Source organism: Cyanistes caeruleus, chromosome 8, assembly GCF_971803275.1.
Source record: "Cyanistes caeruleus chromosome 8, bCyaCae1.hap1.1, whole genome shotgun sequence".
Lineage (NCBI taxonomy): Eukaryota > Metazoa > Chordata > Aves > Passeriformes > Paridae > Cyanistes > Cyanistes caeruleus.
Window position 1 is genome coordinate 26,275,081 of NC_141708.1, and position 19,537 is coordinate 26,294,617.

A 19,537-nucleotide genomic window follows, 5' to 3' on the forward strand; every position below is an offset into this window, starting at 1 on the left:
AGGTGTACTGTTTTTGTGATATTGATGCATGACAGCCAAAAGTACTGTCCAAGGATAAGTTTTCATAATTTTATGTTTCAGGTGAAAAATGTGCTTCAGTTGGGTCTTCAATGCTTATTAATTTCATACAGCATCAGGAAAGGAATGCCAAAGAATACTGTTGATTTTAGAGCTGCCAATAAATTAATTTCTATTGTTTTCTTCTCAAAAGCAGTTTATATGAGAGTGGTCCAATTTCTTCACCCTTTGCTCATGAAACTGTATCCAAGTCCAGTATTGCAAAATAGCCTGCTGTGACCCAGAAGCAGAGGATGTTGGTACAGATGGCTGAGACTGAAAGGTGTCCGTATTGGTGCCTCGGGCGTAATTGTTCCAGTGGGGTAGGAAACAAGAGTGCCTTCTCAAAGGGAAATCCCACTGAAGAATGTGAAATCACAGTGATCTGAACCCATCACTGAAGGGTCTAAGGAGGAAAATCAATTCATCCTATTCCATAAAGCAGAGGCTCACACTCTTCCTACATTTTTGAATGTTTTCAGTGAAGTTGACATTGGCACAACCTAGCCAAAGAAAATCATGACTGTGAGAAGACACAGAATTTTGTTGAGCCACAAAAAACCATTAATATATTTACTATCAGCAGCAAGAAAAATACTGGCTGCTCATCAACACAGAAAAGGTATTGGATTTTGAATGTAAAGGAGTATTGTGCCTGCCCAAAGAGCAAAAAACCAAAGCAAGAAAAATGAGTTTTCCAATTGCTTCTTTTTTTCCTTTCTTTTTTCTTTTTTTATTTAATCTTAAAAAAACAAAAACAAAAACAAAACAAAAAACCAAAAGACAAGCAATAAAAAACAAACTTACTTGTTGGTAAGAACTTAATGAGAATGTGCTAGACATGAGGAAACTAACCAAATTTGAAATTTTCTGCCTTACATTTCTTTGGAAGCTTCCTTTTTGGAATCTCCACAGTATCTTAAAATGCAGTCTAGTTCCTTCCCTGAGTCTGCATCTGGGTAGTGAATGAAATGTTTCACAGCTGAATGGAAGAAGCCATTAGGTCCATGCTGTGTTTCTGTTACTCTGCATGTGCCACCAGGTTCCTTGTAATTAGTGGCCCTGGTAGTGCAATTATCAGTAAGGAACTGCCCACGTGCTCACCTCTGCTATGAACTGCACAGGTGTACATGTGCGTTTTGTCAGACAGGAGAGTCCCACCTGCTCCTACAGCAACCCTCAAATAGCTCATCTCTGTTATCTCTGTCCTCTGCACAGACTGGGGCTTTAGTTCTAGGTGTTACACAGACAGGCAGCAGCAACAAGCTGTTCATGTTGTACATGAACCTACCCCTGGAAACACGACACTGTCCTAGAGGAACACCAAGTAAATGGGGGCTGTCCTTACCTGCCTTAACTGTGTGATTTCTCTTGCCTGAGCAGTGGTTTGCTGGTTAAGGGAGGAGGAACTATTTGTTTACTCAGAGTATGTTGCTGACAGCACACACCTAGAAAGAGAGCATTTCATTTCAGTGTCTATTCATGGCAAGAGTTTTACACAGCTTTTGAAATTTATAAGGGGATAGTGCTAATCTTTGCTCCTACTGTTGTGTTATATGCTTATAGGAAGCAATTCTGATAATAATGTTATACAAAGTAATTTCCAGATAAAGAAAAATCCCATGTTATTTACTTCCTTTGTGATATTTATGCCACTTGCTCTATAGGTAAGTCCTTTGCATTCACATCTGATGAAACAAAATACTATTTATCTGCTTTCCCTGTCAAAAGAAAATCTGATTCTTTCACCTCTTCCCTCACCTTTCAGACCACCTCTGGCTAAAAGTTTGCTGAGGCAATGGGAACATCACCTTCATTAAAAATGTGTTATTTTACACCATCTCCATGTGAAATTGTTCCATATGAGACTGGGAAAGAACATATGCAACATGGAATTCCTCACCTGGAAGCCCCTGGAAACAGCAGCAGCATTCTTCTAGTAAGTTTAAACTTTTTCACAGAAGAATAAATCCAAGGCCCTTTGGTGTCACCAAAAAGATGCCCAGCAGTTATGACAGACTTTTATTTATGGCCCAAAAAAATAAGGCCCTTGAGTGCAGGATAAAACAAACTAATAACTGTTTATTGATTATGATATAACTGATGACTTGATCACCAGTGTCTGAAGGAAGGGTTTTGTGTTTTCCTTGCACATGGTAGCTGGCCACCAAAAAGGCTCTTTACTAAGGTCAAATCACAATTTTATATATATATATGTATGTATGTATGTATATATTTATATATGTATGTATACATATATTTATATGTATAAAATATATATTTCCTCCTTGCCCAGAGATAGTTATGAGTGTACTGAATGTACTGCAAATACGCAAAATTAGATCAGACACAGTGTTTAACTTCCTTGGTCTGGTACATAGATGCATTGGTACCTTTTGTAGCTTTTGTAGGTCTTTCTATTCTTACTGGCAGTAAACCCTCACCCCCTTTAAAATGTGGGAAACACAAGCACTTACAAATAGACAGGAATATCTGAAACAGTAGTTTTCATATCAGAATATCAGAATATCAGAAACTGAAAGGCCTCAGTGTGACAGTCTGACCTGCCAGCCCTTCAGTTCACAGTGGAAAGCTGTGATGGACACATGCAGCTCCCTTGCTGAGCCCAATACATATTTACAGCTGCCTCCCAGAGAACTGCAGCTTTGTGAAAATGGACCCAAGTTTTGTCTGCCCCTTGGGGGATTTGTTTACTGTGAGCCTAAGCTGAACCCCCTTGGGCTCACTGCTTTTCAAGGCAGGTTTAACAGGGATCTTTTCCTCCCTGCTCAAGCAGTGAGGAGGGCCAGCCACATCTTCAAATGTCTGTCATTATGTCCTGCTTTTCTGCCACATGTCACTGAATGAAAGGAAACCTGAGGATTGTGACACACCTAGTTATCACTCTGGGTTTTGATTTCCCAGGCTCTCTTTACATTTCAGCTGAGGAAATAAATGGTAAAACATTGCACCGAAAAGTTGTCAGAATGCCACACACCTGCCACAATATTTTGGTACATTTTATTTATTAAGATGTATGTACTGGATACAGATGAATTTTTTACTCAATATTTATTGCTGCATCTGTCATGAAACAGGAATTTTTGCATACATTGGTAAATGTGTAGGGAAGGTGCCTGCCATGATTTCTCTGATGATTGTTAAATACAAATGTGCTTTGTTGAAATGCTCCATTCTAAGTCGCACTGATATGCTCTGGAGAATTAAAATGTTCTACATCATGCTGGGGAGCAGCACTTTTAAGAGGAGTAACTGTCCTTATTCCTCAAAAATGGAAAAACATCACCAGCACAGAAGTATAACAAAGTTTTGGTGCTTGGTAATACTGAGAAATGCTGTGTTTATTAAATTCTGTCTGCAATTTATTCATTTAAATGTTAGACAACTATTCAGGGAGAAGAATTTCTCTGGCTGTTATCTTGTCCTAAACATAGGGTCAGGCTCCAGGGGGAGTCAAAATGCAGTGATAACATTGTGATGTATTACAAACAGAGCAATCAAAGTTGCAGGGCTTAGTGCAGCCCATGAAATGCAATTGCTGGAGGCCATGTCAAATAAACTCCCAGCAGTAAGTCTCTTCCACCTTGTGTGATACTCTTGATCCAGGAACTCCTCCAAAAGCACAGGAGAGCCACAGTTCTGCTACAAGTGATCTTTTGTACTTGGAATGAGTTGGGGCAATAGTTTGGTTCTTCAGTGACTATAATCATTTGATAATAATTCAAAGATTTACATTACTACTGGAAGTATTGGAATCAGAATAAACCAGGGTTCATTCTAGTGAAATTCCTACTTAGCTTTAAGCTAACATATTTCAAGTTGCTTTGAGGCTTATCCAATGTATTACTAAACACTGACAACAGAAACACATAACACTATCTTTTTTGGAAAAAAAATCTTATCCAGACAACATGCAGCTGACTAATGTACACAGAAACAATTTGGATATCTACTGATTTGACTAAGAGATGTGAGGAAATTAATTCAGAGAGCCTGTGGCTCTTTTCAGTTAGGAAAGGCATGATTACTTGCGTGGAAACTATTTTCCCATCACCTTGTGCTGAACTTAATTATGACACTAAAACCCTCAGGACAGACATGAACCCAAAATACCAATCATGTATTCAGCAGCTGGTGCAGGTACCACAGCTCATAGTGTCTGCTATTTGGGGGTGTGTTGGAAGACTGAACATGGAAGGAGATGAACTGACAGGTGTCAAAAGAAACAGGAAGGAAGGTCACTAGCCTTTCATTCTAATTCCAGCATGCCTTTCTGAAAACATCTGTAGAAAAGCAAGTGGAGTGAGAAGCAGTTGTGCTGGGGATGCAAGGTCTGGACGGCAGCCATTAGTTGCGTGAAAAGTGATTAAGCTCGAGTGCCATGGCCTTTGTTAGGCCAGCTCCCAGCGGTACTCAGGATCCCATAAGCTGCTTTTAGTGCTTACATGTTTCCCCCACGTCTCCGGGGATTAAGCAGGGCCTGCCGGTGCCTGAGGGGGCCGAGCTGCCCTGGGGTTTCACTGCATTGCTCACTGGGGCCAGGAAGCTGCAGCTGGGCTGGAGGCAGCTCTTGGCTTTCCCGTCCTCTGGAGCCCTAAGCTTGACTCCCCTTCCACGCTGCTCAGCTGGGACCTGGTGGGAAGGAAATGGCTGCTTTGGGGAAGTTTATTCTGTACACAGCAATTCTTTTGTCTTGTCCTTTTCTCTTCTGCTCTCCCCAAAGCAGAGGTGAAGGCTGCTTGGCCTGGCTCGGCCTGTGGCTCTGTACCTTTGTACTCTGTGTTCAGGCTTTTGTGTTGCCTTGGGCTAAGCAGCTGTGAGGGGAGTGGAACTGCATAGATGTGTGGGTAGGTACAGGGTGTAAAACTTAATCAAAAAGACAAAAAAGATGTTTAAAAAATGTATTTTGACCAGGAGTAGCAACCACCCCAAGGAAAAAAACAATGCATGAAAGCTTTAAGAAGGAAGCTGAAAGCCAGACCTTTGGGCAATATGAAACGTGTTGCTGCATTGAAGTCTGATCAGCCCCAGCTGAGAGAAAAGCCTGCAAAAAAGGGTCTGAGAAAATGAGAAGGGAATGTCTCGTACACACAATGCTATGAGCCATGTAATTCTTAGAGGAATGGAAAGAATGCTGTAAAATCAAACTGCAGTCCACCTTCCTTTTTCCTCTCTATTGATTTGGAAATTGCTGACCAATTTTACATGTTTCAAGTAGCAATCCTAGAGGAAAAGGTAAGGTGCAAAGAACCAAGTATATGTGGATATATATACTCAGTACTAGACTCCCAATGCAGAGGTTTTATAAAATGCTTTGTACAACATGAGCTACAGTTATTTCAGTTGTAACTTAAACAGCATATAACAGCTTCCTTTAAGGCCAGGCAGTACTGCTGATACTGAGAACCTGCTTCTGTCAAGTCATTAACACTTCTAGTCAATACAGTACTTTTAAGTTAAAGAATTATCACATGTATACAACTTTTAGCATGCTGTCCTAGTTAAGTATTTGAAAACTGTAATTAAGATTTTAAAGCTGGATGAGAGGCCCTGAACTAAGTCCATTATCCACTTCTAGAGATGTTTGAATTTGGCAGTTCTGTCACAAGCCTTGCTGTTGAGTTTGCTAATATTGTGACATCGCCTTTAATGTTTTCCCCTACTCATAGGCTGGACAGGAGATGTTTAGAAAAAAACACTAAGGTAGGGGCAAGTGTTGCAATTTTTTAAATTTAACTACTATTCTGGTCCACTTAATCTTGTGACATCTGCCAAGAACTGAATATACAGGAAAGTAAGTTTTAATTTTTCATTAGATTCTGGCATTTTAAAATGCTTCTGCTACTCAGTGAAGACTGAAGTCCAAGTTGCATGCACAAACCGTATGTGAAAGAGCCTGTTTACTATCCAGAATGTTTCTAAAAAGTGTGAAGTTGCTGTTCCTTACTGTTTGTCTCTAAAGCTATGGACTGAAATAGCTGTGAGCATCTTTGAATTTCAGCAGCTACTTAAATATTTATATAATACTATTGCAAAATGTATGGCAGCCTTTTTAGCTTGGAGATGTAATTAAAGGGGCAGATGAGTACATGAATTCTTCAAGTGCTCATTTATAAGTGTTTAGAGGACTCATTCTAAAAGTAATTAAAGAGTACTGGTATTGAATGTTCTTAAAGTTTGAAAGAAAGGTATGGAAATGCAGTGGTCTTGTGCGTGATGTCAAGACATTTTTCACTGTAGGCTTGAAAAGGCACCAAGGTACACTGAAAGTACTGGGAAATGGGGAACTTCTCTGTGTCCCAAGATTAATCAAGGAGTGGGTTGTTTGTTTGAGTTATGGGTGTGTAAAAGACAGTCACCGCACTAATGGTCCAAAGTCAAGCCAGAGTTAGGCTGATGCTTTCTGCATTCATGCAGCATTAGAATAATAAATGAGAGCATGGGATTGCAGCTGTAAGAGAGGCTTGTGCTTTCTTGTTTTCCTGGTCATTTAATGAAGCATTTGAAGGTCTTGAAGGCTCCAATGTTATGGCATCTATTTAGTACCATGTATCAACACCAAAGACGCTGAATCTATATAGAGATTGCCATTCAAATTGCTTCCATGAGAAAATTAATAACATTTTACCTTCCTGGCATTTCAGACTGCTTGACTTTGAGACCAAAGCATGTTTAATGATGTCAATCATCTTCACATCAAAAAAGTATGTTGGGAAAAACTGATAGGGTGTACATAAGCTTCTAATTGCTGTCAGGTCTGAAAATGAGACCTCATATAAAGGAATTAGTGTCATTTAGTATTTCTTTGCTCCCTGTAATGAAAGTCAGGATTCAGATGCTGCCATGGATGTTTTATATAATTAGGACTGGATTTTCAGTCTGTGAATGTAGTGGTTTTAATATGTGCTGAACTGAAGCAGAATTCAAATTGAGCAATGTAAATATTCATTAGCTATGATGAAGTTAAAGCTGTGTTTTAAAAACATTGTTTGTTTCATTCCTGAAGGAACAAACGGGCTGGAGTGCTTCTGCTAGCAGCTCTTGGTGTCATTTGTGTTCCATCCCCCAATGTGACTGTGTGCAGAGGGGCTGCACAAGGACAGTAGCTCTGCTTCCACTGAAGTTACCTAAGAAATTTAGCAGAGGGATAAAATTGTGCATTTCAGCCTTCATCTCTATTGACAGTATAAGCACACTTCAGGCAGATGACCTTAACAATTTAATAATTTCAGCTTGAAATTTCATAGCTGCTTTTGCCAGGTAGCATAAGTTTATGATGACCTATTGGGAACCCTGCAATCAACAGCTGGGGTTTTTTCATCCAGTTACACATTAAACCCACTGGACAAACCAAAGGGTTGAAGAGAAATGTAAATTCTCAGTTTAAAAGACTGCAGCCCATTGGTGAGTAATTACAGCTGATCATTCCATTACTTCCTGGGCAAAAAAAAATAAAAATCCTTAGTATAGCTGGCTGTTTCTAGCACTACATTCCAGCCATTGTATCTTGTTATTCTTCTCTGTTTGATAGCTCCTAGAGTCAGATACCTTCTTCACACAAAAAAATAACTAGAAAGTGTGGAAATTCATCATCCTGTACCTTTTGATAAGGAAAAAAGACAAAACTCACATGAAAAACGTTTTGCAGCTATGATCTATTTTGAGAGGTTCAATTTTTCAATTACTTTGCAGAGGTGTAAATGCAGAAAACTAGGCATGGTCATTCCTTTCTGATAGTATATAGTTTTTAAGTGTATTCTGTATTTCTGAGTTGCAAGTTGCATTGGTGAAATAATGAACTATGTAGCCCTTGCTGCAGTCCTGGCAATCTGGTGAATCCTCTGTGCTGGATGCTGCTGAGTGCAAAGAAGGATGTAGTGTGCAAAAAAAATTGTAGATTTTTCATCCAGCAGATCCATGGTTTTGCTACTTAAATGTTTATTGTCCTCCTGTTGAACACTTGTATTTGAAAATTTTGTGTCACAAGCCAATCCTTATCAGTTTGGTGTTTCAGGCAGGGGCCCCTGCATGCTCAGGGCTGCCTCTCTAAGTGAAGTTTGCAGTTAACAGAGGAGAAGAATCCATCATACTGTGCATAGAATTAGTCATCTCTTGGACTTTCATGTGTAATGCATTCTAACAAGCTCTGAATCATGTCATTTTGGTACTGTGCAGCAGCCCTCCTTGTTTTGCCTAATGACCATAAACCATAGCAAGGACAATGGATGCAGATGGCCTTATTCAGAATATATAGACTCACACTGGAGAAGTTCCTGGAGGATTTTCTCACACTGTTCTAGTATGAGTTATACTAACATGGTAGAGCTCCCTAATCACAAAAGACATTTTTATGTCTCTCTGAGTGTCTAGACTTGTAAAACAGCTATAGGTCTCTTCCAATAATGGAAAAAAAACACATTTGTGGGTCCCTGAGAAATATGGTTTTATGTGCCACTCTCTCAAATGTATATGTAGGAAATCCCCTGTATCCTGGAGCTCAAATAATGAGGAAAATGACTATCAGGTGAATCCTTGAAATCCTAGCAGATGGCTGTATCTAGCTTGATATAATTTCATCTTATCAGTGATTTTTGAATTGTCTCAAATGTCATCATCTATGCTAAATTACATATTGCATCTGTTCTGCAGGAACAAGTGAGAGCAGGACTGAAATGCTGTTGAGCACACTCCCATCTGCCTCAACCAAGGGGTGCATTTAATGAGGTCTCTTTTCTTCTGCATTTCTATTGTGCCAAATGGAACTAAGCATGTCATGAGGTTTTTTATCAGGAGATGATGCAGATTTTAAACAGTTGGGAAATAATTAAGATAGCTTTTTTTTTTTTTTTTTTTTTTTTTCCAGCACCTTGAAAAAGAAAAAAAAAAAAAAGAAAACAAAGAAATTATGAAATTTACTTTCACAGAAGTTTTTTGGAATTTCTTTTATTTAATTTTGTTTCACATTAATTTTCAGTGTAGAATACTGCATGGAATTTTTGTTACTTTCAGTTTGAAGAGAAGGTCTGGTTAGAAGCCTGGCTCAAATCAGAAAGCTGCCCTGTCACCGACTGTGGCTCAGGTCAGGGGGGGACATTCATTCTAGTGCTCTGAACTTCCCAGAGCAGCAACTGAGTTGGCAAAACCACTTGAGGCAAGAGCATGGACAGTTATTCAAAGAGCTCCCTCACAGCTCAGGATGCCCCAGAGCAATCTGAGCTTGTTCTGCAGGGACATGCTGTCCTCCTGGACAGCTGGAAGAAATTGAGCTGCAAGGCAGATTCCCCTACCCTTCAGTGTGCTCTAGAAGCACATTCCAGGCTGAGCACTTGTGCTTTAGAAAGACACTTTTCTGATGTTCCTGTGATGCCCTGCTGGGTTATTTTAGATCTCCTCATCTAGTGCATCCCTGCTGCTGGAGCTCTGGGAGCTCCCAGCTCAGTGGCCAGCAGCTGGAGCTGGCAATTCCTTACTGCACTTTCTCTTGCTCCCCACACACTGTTGTACACATACCTTCAAAAGTGCTGACTCCTTTTACCCAGGAAATTTGCCATTTATATGATGATATCAAGAAACCTTTGATACTTGGAGAAGTGTTTTGGGTGCTGTTTGAAAGGTCATGCATATAAGTAATTCTACAGCATATGTATTATAGAATTTGGGAGTAGGAAAGTACAAAGGTTGTTTTGTAGTTAGGCTTTGTTTGGTTTTTTAACTACTACCTTTAAAAATACCCAGAGTTTTGCCCTCCCTTCTTTTTTCTTTTCCTTTTCAAATTATATTCTATGAAAAGAATTGTGTTTTTCTTTCTGTTTCATCCTGATAAGAATTGAAGTGTAGGCTGAAATCCTGAAGTGCAGGCTGAAATCCTGAATCTTAACCTGAGAAGATTTGGAGAGCTTTCAGAGTCCATAAGACAGCCTATCCCTTATGCATGCTAAGCCAGAAGAGTGCATTCAGGACCTTTAATTTGGATGAAAATAGGATATGGAATTTTAATGCAGTAGTACTTTTTTACTTATTTTTTTTCCTTTTTTATAAATCTAGACTAATATGAACATGTATTGGGAGTCTATTTTTCATTTAGTTATTACAGGTGAAGGCAAACTATATTGTGAATTTCATTGTAGTCTGAAACACCTTATACCCTAAAGCTGCACTTAAAGCATTTCCTGCTGCAGATTTGGTGTCTCTCGGATCCTGGAAACACAAGATAGTTCATTTTTTCAAATTCCTTAAAGGCATACCTTTTTTTTCCCAGTGCTGTCAGATAATGTCAGTAGATCTCCCCTATCTAATTAAGTGGTCATTTAATCAATCTTCAGCCAGTAGTTTTTCATTTTAAAGGACCTTCTCAGGGAAGAGCTAAGTGCTTCTTTAAGGCTCTGAGATGGTTTTCCTTAGTGCTGTTCAAAGCCTTCTCATAGCAAACTGTTGCAGCCAAATTCCTAAACCTCCTGATAAAAATCAAACACTTCACAGTATGCATTAAATATTCTCCTTCAGGAATAATTTTTGTCTGAAAGTGAAGGAATTGCTCTGAACTCTTAACTTGGCCTAGTTTGGGACCAGCAAATTGAATGACTGATACTTTCTCTTCACAACTGAATTACTTCAGATTTTTCTTTGAACTGGAGTTTGGGGACTATTTTTTCCCAGAAACTTGCATGGTTTATTGCCCTGGTGAATTAGAGGCTTTCAATGCAGAATTTTTTCTATTTACTACCAAAATGGAGATGCTGATGAGGTTCCTCATGGCTGCATGAGGTTTGTTTGCTGTGGGAGGTGAATGTCCTGCCCTGCAGCAGCCTGTGGCAAGGAGAGATACCATGTCCTGTGCCTGTGGTCACTGTGGCGTGCCTGGGCTGGCTGGCTGGGTCAGAGGCTTAGGCAGGCTGAGCTGCATCTGTGCTCCAGAGACAATGCACCTCTTCTTTCTCTGTTGTTTTTAGCAAATGACTATCTAAAAGTGGCACCAATGGGCTCCCAAGTGATCTTATATTGCTCACTAGTTTTTGGTGGGGCCTTTTTGGTTGCTTTTTCCTACTTTCAGTTGATTTTATCTTTTGTCTGAATCTATCCCTTTTGCTGTTAGAGCTTCCTGGCTGGGACTAATGGTGGCATTTTAGTCTGTAGCAATTGCTGCTGTCTATTTTGGTTCTGCATTTACAGTCCCTTGTCATGTGCATTCATCTCTGTTTATTCCCGTCGCGCTGTTCTTCACCTGCTAAGCTGTGCAGTCTGTCCCGGGCTCTCCCGCAGCAGGCAGAGCCTGGCTCCTGGGCAGAGCCTTCAGGGCCCCCAGCTGGGCTTCCACATGGCCACATTGGTGATAAAACCAATCTCCAGAGCCCAGGCCAGCCCAGCGTGCTGCCACAACCTGCGCCCCGAGAGGCAGAGCCAGTATGACCCTGCTGCCTGTGCCTGCTGCTCACCAGTGGCAGGCTCAGGGCTGAGAGCACTCTGTCCAGGAGCAGAGGGGGAGGTGACAGCTTAAAAGATCCTGTGTGATGGTTACCCCAGTCACCAAGTGACACTTTTCATCCTGCATGTGCAAAAATTGCTGGCACAAGAACACAGCCCCCAGTGTTTCTGGCACCTTTGTCAAGGTGCACCATCTGCAAATGTGCGACAGACAGGTCTGGTTTGGCACACAGGTCTCACAGCCCCCAGAGTGGGCCAGAGGCTTTTAGGTGTTGCTCCCAGTACAACCTGGGTTTCTAAAGGCAATAATAATTTTCTGAAATATGCAGACCTGTCACTACATGCCCATAACAAAAAAGCCTCTCTCCATCTTTCTTGTAGGCTCCTTTCAGGTACTGGAAGGTCACAACTAGGTTGCTCCAAAGCCTTCTTTTTTCTAGGGTAAACAACCAACTTTTTTTAGCCTTTCCTCACAGGAGAGGTGCTCCATCCCTCTAATCATCTTGGTGGCCTCCTCTGAGCTCCCTCCAAGAAGCCAATGTCCTTCCTGTGCTGGGAGCCCAGAGCTGGATGCAGCACTGCAGGTGGGGTCTCAGGAGAGCAGCACTGAGGGGCAGAATCTCTCCCCTTGCCCTGCTTTGGATGCAGCCCAGGACAGGACTGGCTTTTTTCTTCATGTCCAGCCTCTCCTCCAGCAGCACCCTCACATTCTTCTCAGCAAGGCTGCCCTCGATATGCTCATCCCCCACTCAGTATTGATAGGTGGGACTTGCTGCGTTTCATTTTCCCAGTTTATTGTTACTCAGGCATTTCCTTCGACATACTCAGTGGAGCATGTCAGAAGTGTGTAGTGGCTTTTAGAAAAGGTTTAAAGCAGAATGGATCCATCTTGAATTCAGGTGCCAATGCTGGGTATGCACTGATTTTTCCAGTCAGGAGAGAGACCTGTGCCAGCTACTTAAAATTTCCAGGTGTCTGGCTTAACTCTAGTGTTGTGCTAGACTCATGAGCTGAGAGTCAAAGCTAATGCCTTGTGCACAGTCAGAACTTCCTCATAAAAGAGGAATTGTATATACAAAATGGTCACCTCTCAGAATGGGCTCCCTGAGGGAGTGATCATGGCACCAGTCCCATCAGAGTTCTAGGAGGGTCTGGACTATGCTTTTTAGTCATATGGTTTAGTTCTAGGTAGTTCTGTGAGGTTCACAAAGTTGAACTTGATCCTTATGGGTCCCTTCCAACTTGAGATATTTTTTGATTCTATGATTCTATCATATTTCTTCACAAGGGAAAAATAGAGGTCGTCTGTTATGAATCATTAACCTTGTATCTCCTGCAAACAATGCGCTGCCTTTCTTAATGCCACCAGAAAATGAATTATACCAGTGTCATTAATTTCATTCTATTCCATATGAATCATAAATTTTGCAATCTATATAGGTAAAAAAGTATTTCAAAAGTGTTAAATATCCAGGAAGGATGTTAATCCCTGTTCTGTTTGATGAGTCTGCTCTAATAGTCTAACACTCTTAAATGTCCCTTTAGACTGAGGTTGAATTAGTTAAGCTATGTATACTGAATTCTCATATATTCACAGTAGACAAGCAATACATTATATTAAGGAGAAAGAAAAGTCATTTCTATCCTCAATTGCTTAGCAAAAAGAATTTTTAGATTTAACTTCTCTCTCCTTTTATTTTTTTCCCCTTGATTTAATTACAAAAGATTTGCTGCCTGCAAAAAGTGAGTGCCTTGAGAATTAAATCGATTCACATACATGCACTGATCTTGTGTCACGAGAGCAGGCAGTGGAAGCTTCCTAATTTTTTATTCCCAGTGCCTTCCCTCCTCAAAGGAATGGTATCTATTGTGCTCTCTGCTTCCCATTTCCCCAAAACAAACACATTTAGAGACAAATTCTGTGTCCTGACCTTTCAATTGTTTAGTTTTTAAAAGAGTGCCGTTGTATTCTGGATGATTTTGTGGGTAACATCAGGCTCTAACATTTTTCAGTCAGAACAAGAACATCAGACGTTTTTGATTAGTGGTCAGGGAGCACTTTCTGAATCATCCTAAGGGAAAGGTCTGGCACCATAAATCCCATGTTTTTATGTACTTCTCTCTATGGAGTTAATGGTAATGCAGAGGTTGAATTGCATGCTGTGTAACTGAGGCAAGATTAATAATTGTTTAAAAGCAACAATCTTGTATCTGGAAGACTGAGTCATTTGTGCTTTTCAGCAGCTGTTGTAGGGGGTTTCCTTTAGAAAATTTAACTTTACATTTTCCTGTGTTTTCATTGTTTTCTAACTATATGACAGATTTTAGCTTACAGCATCAACATATACAGGTAGGACAAGAAATATTTTGTATTTCCTTCAGCACCCTGAGTCTGGTACTATTTTGTGGTGTTTTTTGTTAATATCAGATGATGAAATAAAGAGTGTGCTTAATACATCTGAAAATGGTAATAAGCTCTAGGGAGAGGCCTTGAGTGCTCTGAAAGTGTACAAGATAATCTCAGCCAATTTGTGGAATCACCTGAAATAAAAAGGATTGAAAAAGGCTGAATGCAAACTGCAGTACTTCAATAAGAGTCTCCATCTTCCAAACACAGGACAGGAAATGGGCCAGGCAGAAGCTCTGTGGATAAGGAGCCAGTCATTGGATTTACATTGTTACCAAATGCATTGACACAAATATCATGGTGGAATATAAAATAATAATTAAAGAATATTTCATAATGTTCAATAATAATTTAATTAAATTAATTAAATTAATAATTATTAAAAATAATAAAGACAGTAAGTCTTCAAAGGTCCAAAATCCCATCGTAGCACTTCTGGAAGCAAAAATAGGCATTGTAATTTAGAGTGCTGACGTTCTGGATTTGATATGGCTAAAGGTCATTAATATTGTAATTTTCTGTACAAATTGCAAATATTAATACTTCCATATATTAGTATTACAGGGGGTTTGTGCTTAAATAATAATTTGCCTTTTAAAATGTATTTTCAAGTATTTACCTGTTTGGGCACATATTGTGAGACTTGTGGTTTGGTTTTCGTGGCGTGATCTTATGCCCTTGTCCACTCAACAAGTTTTAGGGGAAGGTTGTTTGAATTCCTCTGTGCAATGTGTGGGAGAAACAACAAAATTCTCAGGAGGTTCGATAACAAACTTTTATTTGTAAACTTTAGATTATTAAGGTAGAATAAGGTACTTGGCAGATTTTAAGACATCCAAAGCAAGGCACTTGGCAAACTTAACTTAGCAAACTTTAAGAAGTTGGGAATTGTCTTCCCTGTAGTGTCCTGCTGCTGTGGGTGGCCTTGCTTCTGCCTTTTATCCAGAGCAACTTCTGGTCTCTGTGTCTCGAGGTACATGTCTGGATCTTCATTTTTTGAAGATCTCATCCCAAAAAATTGTAGTTTATATTCACAAGAAGTTCTCTTTGCATAGAGTTTGAGTATAGTTTTCTCTGGCCTCATACTTGCAAAAGGATTGTTACACTGACAGGTTATATTTTTTAAATCAAAAGGAAAATATTAGGTTATATGCTTTGACCTCTGTCCTTACAATATTGCCCAGCTAATCTTATAAAGAGCTGAGTCAATTTTCTTGAAAATTACTTTTCACCACTCCAGGTGTCAATACATGGACAATTCACCACTTTTTCTTTTGATTTATTACATTGGTTATTTGCTTTAGCTCCGTAGACTTCATAGGAACTTTACACAGGAGGAAATCAGACAAGTCTCACTTGGGTCCCACTGTTGAGATGAACTTCCAGAGAACCCCAGAGAATTTTGCTATTAGCTTATTTAGTGTTTTTCAATTAAATCTGCAAGAATTGTTGCATTATCCCTTCAATATAATATGATTGTATGTTATTTCTGTAAATTGTGCCTATGTGACAATTTCAAAGATCATTTCTCAGTACCAAATTGATGACACTTGTAATATTGTGATTAAGGCCACATGCTTGCACACAAGCACGTGTGGGAGGGCAGGGTTTATATGAGAGTGAAATAAATGTAAGCTATTCATCCTCTCTATACCCTTCTTAAAAAGCATTAATTTCTGGTTGCTTTTGAGGTTACTATCTCTTATTTTTATTACTGTGTTACTTAGAAACTTCAGATTTCGCATCTTCCAAGTTACAGAGCTAAAAATTACCTGGTTCCTTTTCATGTGAGACTTTATAAGGCTTGTTGTTCAATACCTGGCATACAAGGAAGGGCTGGGTATTTATATAAAAGCGTGAAAGATAACACAAATGTTAATTACATTATTGCTTAGTAATTTTGCATAGTAAAACTTCATTACAAAGTGAGTTCCTGCTCACCTTAAGAGGAACAGCCAGTAATTGTGATTTACAAAGCCATCAAACTATGGAAATGCTTACTTTAATCAGAACTGTAATTATGAGGAAATTTGCTGCAGGAAAATTTACTGACAGAATAAAGATTAAAAAGATCTGAATGTTGTCTGTCATAGTGCAGCAATTAAATTTCCATGCCCAAGAGATCCTTGTGGAATGAAAAAATAAAGTAAATCCTGTCCTTTGATTACAGTGGAGAAAGTAAGCTGCAACTGTTGTTGTAACTTCCTCAGATAATAGTAGCAAATGTCTACAAATGGACATAGACACCTTCAATTAATGGATTTAATTCCCTCTCTGAGGCTGGAATTGCCTATCAATAGAGCTACTTGTAATTAACTCCCTCTTATTAAATAATTCTTTTGTCTAGAATGTAACTAAGCCACTAATCTGAAGAACCATTTTCCTTATTCCCAGGGCTGCTGGAGCCCCTGCAGCTGCCACGTGGATGCTTGTAATATTTAATGCACTCATCTTTCCAATAATTTCTATACAGTTGTCCCTTTCAGGAAATAAAGGTGGTGTCACCCCTATTGTGAGCAACCTGACAGAGCTTGGCTACTGAATAGAAAGGGGCAGTTGTATTAAATGAACCACAGCACCTAAAATCTGTTGAGAAAACTGATGAAAAATTTAAAATTATCTTAAATTGAGAGATTTATCTTTCAGATAGTGATTTTGCACCAGTAAGAAGAATGATCTTACAAGGGAAAAGTGGTCAGATTTGGGACCTTACGAAGCTGCATTTCCCACAGTTGCTGATGCAGCTGAATCACGAGGGCGTGTGGAAATGGCACAGAGCAGCGCAGTGCCCCTGTTAGCTTCAGGCCCAGTCTGATCTAATTAACCCTGCTCAGAAGCAAGGTTAATGAGCCTGGGCCCACTCTGGCACAGGAGCTTTTGTTTCCAACTTGCTTGGAGCTGCCCCAAGGCTCTGTTGTAGGAGTGCAGCAGAGAGGTGCAAGTTATTAAAATACAGCCATGTACCAAGCCTCCGAGATGCCTGGGTGGTTTATGTCTTCATCAATGGCACTCACTCTCCTGGGCTGAGAAACTCTCTTAGAGCTGTAACCATGCAGTCCTTTACTTCCTTCCCACTTTCCATGCTGTCCAGCAAGTAAAAAACCAGATATTAATGAATATAATGCCTCACTGCTTTTATTTCTAACTTCAAATACTTAATGAAAAAATAAGAATAGCTTTACGTTTTTTCCCTGTAAAGGTGCATTTAATAAAAATCACAATATCTATGCAGACAGCACATAATTTATAAATTAAATAATAATAATTCTACTATTAGGAGAAGAAAGTGGATAGTCTTTCTTCTAAAATTATTTGTTACTGTCATCTTGGATGGTTTATGTGAAGGGAATGCAATTTATTTCACATTAATTAGGATATACACATAGTAAACACAAGGCAGGAAATTATTTGTTTTTCCTAGAATATCAAGCTGTGGTCTTTCAGAGCAGTAAAAGATCAATGTTGTAAAACAGTTTAGCAATAAATTTCCAGTGAATAATTTATATTTTTAATTTCTGTCTCTTTGTGTGTCACTGCGTTTCCCATGTGTGGATTTTCCATGATCAGTTTTCTCTATTGTTGCATTTACATTGAAATGGTAGATAATTAATTTCCTCCTTTCTTTTCCAAACCAATGCCCTAATATTGACCATTTTTCTTCTGGAGTTACTTACCTATGTCTTGTGGTCCCAGGTTTCTTACCCCTGGGTGTTTCATATCAGTTTTCTAGAACAGGATTTTTTTTTCCCCCAATCCATTATATGGTTTGATACTTTGAGTGAATAGTTGCATGTATTAATCTCAAATTCATACATATTTGAACTAGTAAAATACATTTATTGAAAAGTTTGCAGAGTAAATATAAAAATGGATACTGATTAGTCCAAATATAATTTCTAGTCTGTATATTTGCTATCAATTTGTTCCACCACATGCTTTCATCTATGTCATGTACTTAAATGTTTTAGCAGAATTTGTTATAAAATGAGTTTGCTACTGAAATGTCAGCTCAATCTCACTTTTGGCTTAGCTCTATTGAAAATTGAGAGTAGTGGTAATAATACTTAATGAAATGTCATATGAATAGCTAAGTGATCTGGGGTGCTTGGAAAAAAGAGTAGATATAACTCTTCTCATTTGCAGATGGGGAAAACTGAGGCCTAAAAATAAGTAAAAACTTGCCCAAAGTCACTCAGGACTCTGGAAGAAAAGTCAGGATTACAATAAAGGTGCATCAAGTTCCATTTCTGAGTTTGCCATTATAAGATCCATTGTTCAGTAAGCAGAGCCTGTGGCCAACATGTCATGGATCTGTTGTAACCCTGTAATAAAGGGAGACTCATTGTTAATTGCAAAATACTATTTTCCACTAGTAAAAACTTCTCTCTAGATTTTTCTAAGACTTTCCTCATTTCAGCTGATTTCTTTCACAAAAGTTCAACATGCCCACTAAGTATTTTTTAGTGAATAAATTAAAATGAAGACGTCAAAACCCCCGTCCCAGGCTTTATTACCAATACATGGGAAATCAGAGAATTTTGTCATAATTTGTTTTCATTAGATATGTTCTTGTATTTTGTAAACCAGACCAAATCCAACTGAAAAACATTAGATTCTCCTAGCTCAAAAGGACAAGGTTGTCCTCATGATGTTTTTCCCTTCTTGATTATTTTCCCAGAGCACCAGTGCATACAAAATGCTTCATAGAAAATTTACCTTTTTATTTATTTATGTGAGCACTTAATGATGGCCCTTAGTTCCTGACTTTAGAATTCAGCAAGGCATCAATATCATATACTCAATTTGTATTTGTCTCAGATTTCTGATACATATATAGTATCTATATGTGTTTTTCTCTTTAGTGTCCTCCAGACAGAGTAGTGTGCTGTTCTCTGCCACCAATCTGTGTGTGTAAATTCTAGGAGGAAAGCTGTACATATTTGTGTTGTAGCCCATGTAAGCTGCAGGGGTCAGACTAATTTTCAAGCTCTATAATATTTTGAGGTTGTATTCTCATTATTCATCACTCCCTTGGGATAACTCAGGAGTAACTTCAGTGTTACCTGAATTGTCTGTCAGCAGGACAGAAAAATATCCTACTTCACTGAGGGGTGTTTTCTAGAGAGAGAGAGCACTCATAATTGCTGTGATGGTACAAGTACAGCCACCTTTGGTGTTCCCAGTACAGCTTTCCCCCCAGGACAATCCTGCTGGCTGTGTGCACAAGAGCTTCCTCAGCATGGGAGCAGAGTGCAGTCCTCTGGGGGATTTCCCATTTATTTTCTTAGATGCCTCCTTTTGATTTTCTCTTACATATTTTTTCATGTCTGAAATGAGAAGTACAAAGCATTGTTTCTTCTGTTGTTCCTAACTTTTTTTCTTCTTGATGCTCCTAGTCTTTTCTCAAATCAGTTTCAATTCCTTCATCCTAAGAATCTTTAAGAATTCCTTCGGGTACATATTGGTTTTTACTTAAATGCTGAAAGGATTGTGTTGCTGTTTTCACAAGGGGGTAAAAGAAAAGCAGATTTGTTGCAATGGCTTTTTTTTTTCTTTTTTTCCTCCCTTTTTAAAAAGATATCTGTATTGTTTAATCTTTAAAGCCACAGTGGAAGCTTTAGATGAAAGAGA

General features: G+C 39.1%; 1 long non-coding RNA gene across 2 annotated transcripts in view; it reads left to right on the plus strand.

Annotated features, from left to right (window-relative positions):
- The first annotated feature begins 4,602 nt into the window (after positions 1-4,602).
- Positions 4,603-19,537, plus strand: part of LOC111931597 (uncharacterized) — a 44,270-nt gene continuing 29,335 nt past the window's right edge. Inside the window, exon 1 of one of the 2 annotated variants that reach the window (XR_015289835.1) lies at positions 4,603-4,925. This is a non-coding gene — a long non-coding RNA (uncharacterized LOC111931597). The remainder of the gene's footprint in view (positions 4,926-19,537) is intronic. The other variant, XR_002865673.2, reaches the window with a different exon arrangement.